The 4,850-nt window shown below is 35.4% G+C and overlaps 1 long non-coding RNA gene across 1 annotated transcript; it reads left to right on the top strand.

The window, feature by feature from the left end:
• Window positions 1-401: 401 nt before the first annotated feature.
• Window positions 402-2,927, top strand: LOC131552663 (uncharacterized). The gene is made up of 4 exons (XR_009274033.1): window positions 402-700; window positions 791-842; window positions 1,174-1,285; window positions 2,195-2,927. It is a non-coding gene; the product is annotated as an uncharacterized LOC131552663 (long non-coding RNA).
• The last annotated feature ends 1,923 nt before the right edge of the window (window positions 2,928-4,850 follow it).

Raw genomic sequence — 4,850 nt, 5'->3', positions numbered from 1 at the left:
ATATGTATATGTGTGTGTGTGTGTGTGTGTGTGTGTGTGTATAATAAATAATAAAGGAATATAACTATAAAATAAATAAATAATAGATATTATTGCACTTTATTTACGTAGTTTTTTCAAATAAAATAATAAACAAAATAATAAAGTGTGATAATACTATTATACATAATTTTAAATATTTTAAAATAAAAAATGAACATTAAATACAAATACAATTGTTATATAATAAACTTAAAAATAAAATGCTAATATTTACTCTTTTTTTATATGCATTTTCAGCATTTTCGAACTTGAAATCAGACGGCTTTTATTTTGGTGAGTTCCACAGTCTATAAATATGTACGCAAAAACACTGTAAGGGTGATGCTTAAAGTGTTGTCAGGTGGTAATTGAAGCAAAATAAACCCTTTGAAATTAGCCGCGAAATGAACTTGTCTCATTCTGAAGGGACGTACGTTAAATTAAGTTAAACTTGATGGCGCAAATAACCGCGAAGACTAAAGATTTTAATTCTGTATATTACTAAAGACTGAAGATAATACCACCGCGATAGATTCTGTATGTAACTGACTTTATTCTGAGTTGAGGACACTTTATAAAACCTACAGAGGATGGGACTTCACTAACATGACGCAGTTTGAAATTCATCTGACAGACAGACGGACGGATGGGTGCTAAGCCAAAGTTAAGCATTATAAATGTAATTTTATTCGTCGTTTTGTTCATGTAATATTAAATTTATATTGTTTTGTGTTAGTAAGTTTTCAAATTCCCCTCTTTGTTATTTTAGGCTATCCCTGTTGGTTTATTTGCGCGTGAGGTGGTTCAAGATACAGTCTGAGGTAAATTTATGTTTATTCCTTTTAGTTTTAGTTGTTTAAATTGGTCTCTAAAACACGTAACTTTACAATAATATATTTAATATTTTCAAAACTTTATCTGGTGTGAAGTGTTTGTTCTTGTAGTAAAATCAAAGACTACTTTAAAATAAAATAGGCTTTGTTGTGGATCCCGGACTCTCACGCGAGCCTGTGAGAGGAGTTTACAATTTAAAAAGAATTTTTAAAAAAGCACACTGAAATGATTCAGTAAAGACTAAATATCAGTCTGACAGAGGCCAAAATGAGCATTGTGAAGCTATATTTATATTTATGATTTTCAATTGTGTTTCAGGGCAGTTCATGAAGTCAGTTCTAGTTCCACCTGCCACATCAGACTCTGCTTTATGGAGGCCCTTATGTGTGTAACGTTACTTTTCATTACTGTGCATTCAGATATTATTCAGGTAAGTTGCATGAACACTTGACTATTGCATGAATAATGAATGTACTATCTTTGAATATACCAGAATTTTAATTGGTTAATTGCAGTTGAAATAAATATGAATTAGAATTTTTTCCCCCCCAATTCAGCTCCAACAGGTGAACCTGCTGTACTAGTCAAAAGTTTTTGAACAGTAAGATTTTTAAGGTTTATTATTATTATTATTTTAAAGAAGTCTCTTCTGCTCACCAAGCCTGTATTTATTTTATTCTAAGTACAACAAAAATAGTAACATTAAAAATATTTGGTGAGCCGAAGAGACTTCTTTTAAAAACTTTTACAAAAACTTACTGTTCAAAAACTTTTGACTGGTAGTGTTCTTTATGGACCCAACTAAACTAAATTGTTTGTAATTTTTTAATTGTTATCCACTGTATGATAAGTAAAGTTTCTTTGTTTTCTAGATTTTTATACACAAACACTGTGTCTGTGAGTTGATTTGCATGAATTTTAATTGAATGCAGCCTAAGAGTGTTCTTTTTTTTTTTCAAGCAGTATAAATTATGTCGAAATGAGACTGTGGTTATTCCTAGTTAACCATTTTGTGTTAATGGCTCTCATATCATTTTAGGCATATGCTAAGAACACGCTTAAGCAGAAGTGTCAGCACAGGACTATTTAATGGATTACGCATTCTTCTTCGCATTCAAAGTTATTTACTTTGACAGTCTTGCAATATGTAAAAAAAAAAAGGTAGTGTAATTGTAATGTTTGAAGTGTCTGTTAAATTAGTCCCAAAAAGGCCACGTCTCATTCTGAAAGTGTTCACTAACAATAACAATGTCAATAACACACCTGATGCACTTGTTACATCGTAAGAAGTATGGCATCTATGCTAATATTAGTGTGTTTCATTCTTATCTTATTATAGGTCACCGTAGCCACCCGGACTCAGTCTGTATCCACATCAGATGGTGGAGACAACTCTATAGCCCTGAATGTCAGCAGAGACCATGTCAACTAGATGAGCCCCAAAGACAGATCTCCAGTCCTCATCAACTATACGGCCATTGGCACAAAACCTCAGCAAAGAGCACGATGACAAACACCATGTTGGTTCATCTGGCCAGAGAACTGGCCCCCGATTGAGCCTGCTTTCTACCAAGGTTTTTTCTCCATTTCTGTCACCTTTGGCTTGCTTATTTGGGGACACTTAATTTTTGGGAACATTAACGACTTGATTGCAGAGACACTATTTGAAGGAAACTGAACTGAGCTGGATGATGATGACGTCACTGAATCAACGATGAACTGACTTTAACTGAAATATTGACCGTTTACTTTTATGCTCTTTTTAGAGCTGCTTTACTGCATAACTTAATTTTGTTTGCATTATTGACACTCTTTTCCTGTTTAACAATGTAAAGCTGCTTTGACACCATCTGTATTGTATGAAGTGCTATATATAAATAAGGGTGAGTTGATTTGCTTTTGACAATTCTTCATAGAAATGTTTGTATGCAGTCTGTTTTGAACAATTTAGTTTTTTTGAGAATTGTGTTAGTAGCCTTCGATGTGAAAGAAATCAGTAAAATAAGATTAGATCAAATCAGTCTCAAGTGAATTGTAATTACACAAATACAATAAGTTGTGGTTACTTAATTTTCTCAAGGTAAAGGGTTTCCTCAATTTAATTAAGTAGACAGCTCTGATTAACTTGTTAGTTTTAAGTTAAGTAGATTCACAATTTTAAGTAATCGCAATTTAATAAAAAGCAACTCAGAATTGTCAAGTTCACTTAACTTTTTTTTCATTTTAACTTCCTTTACTTAATAATTTTAAGGCAACGGGTTTCCTAAATTGTTTTAATTAAAGTCAACTGATCGCTTTTTACAGTGTGGGTTTTTAAAATATACTTTGTCAGATGGTAATCAATAATGTAAGCGCAAAAATAAATAAATACATAAATACTTCCTATAAGGAATATTATATATAATAATTATTTATACTATTATATAATATAATTTTATACAGTATATATAAGGAATTAACTTTCAATATTGGAGCAGGAAGCAGCAGATGTAGTTCTCAGTTTAGTTCTTATCATTCCATTAATGGGTCAAAAACACACATAACCCACCCACTCTCGTTTAAGGAAAGATAAGATACTCCTGGTTCTTCATAGATGGAAAGACATTAAGGTCTATAAATGAATGCCCGTTCAGAACATTTATTTATAGTACTCAAACTAAAAGCTAAAACTAATTATCAGGATATGGCTCATAACCTTAGTCACATAAGTTAATATAGAACTTAGTCAATATAGAATCTGCACTTTCAAATAAAACTCTCTTCTCTTCTCCGTGTGATATCACAGGCTGAAGTTCACACAGTACTGTAGTATTGATTGTACATCCTCAGTAATGCAGTGCAAGTCAACTAGATAATTGAAAAACATGAGATTACACATTCAATACCTAGGGATAACAATCCACAGTCACAGTGTATAACAGACATCACAGTCAGTCTGCATGTGTTGATGGTTGGCGTGAAGCCGCAAAGCAAACAATATAAAATCTTTCACACAGAGCATTCTGGGATGGAAATTGATTGGCCACATTGTAAGAAAACAAAGCTGTGGGGGAAAAACAGCTTCCACCTCTCTCCTGTCTCACCCTCTCTGTGATGGTCTTTTCCCACACTCTCAGTCTCCCACAGCCCGTTCCCTTACGTTCTCCTTCATCAAAACCATGTCATCTCCCTCTCCGTCTCTCTCAGAGAATCCAAATCAATGCATTCAGCATTCCTTCTCCATAACCTTCATATAGGATTGGTATTTCAGTCACAAGCAACCTCACAGATGGAGCTCTCTCCCAAGCCTCTCCGGGCCCCTGTGTGGTGGAGCGCTGAAGCTCTGAGGCTTATCCAATCAGCTGTAGAAGGCATCGCTCTGCTTTCCACACTCGTTTTGTTCTACTCATGATTTCGGTGAGATGAGGAAGAGCAGAATGACATGACACTTTTGCGGACTTTAACTTGTTTTAACATTAACGGACTGAAGAGCAGGGGTGAGAAACAAGGTGCTCGCCGAGGGAAAGTCAAGCATCATCCTCCATCGCGCTCGTTTAGCGCTTACACTCCAGGTCCCTTTATTCTGCTGACTTCAGCCTTCCTCTGCGCTCTCTTGATGCAAGCACGGGCCAGAAGGGGGGTCAGGGTGTGCTGATACCTCTGGCTGATCAAAGTCCGGGATAACAGGAAGAAAATTAGAGGGGGCAGAATGAAAGATAGCAAGAGCGAGAGAGTGATGTGAATGCTCTTATCCTGCCTAATGGTATTCTACAGCAAAGTACACATGGAAAAAGGCCATAATTTCTTACTTGCACATTTATGTTTGTTCACATGATATTTACCTCAACATTTCTTTTGTTCTTTCCCGCTGGTGTGTGTGTATCACAGCTCTTGTCCACCAACAGGGTGCCAGTACTCAATCTGGAAACGTTCCGCACATTTCCACCACAGAAATGGCGGTTCTGGGTCACACCGTTGTGACTGGCTTCACACAGGCCCCAAAAAACCTGCTGGTC

The sequence above is a fragment of the Onychostoma macrolepis genome, chromosome 13 (genome assembly GCF_012432095.1).
Source record: "Onychostoma macrolepis isolate SWU-2019 chromosome 13, ASM1243209v1, whole genome shotgun sequence".
NCBI lineage: Eukaryota > Metazoa > Chordata > Actinopteri > Cypriniformes > Cyprinidae > Onychostoma > Onychostoma macrolepis.
The sequence above is the reverse complement of the archived record's forward strand: the minus strand, read 5'-3'. Positions and strand labels throughout refer to the sequence as shown.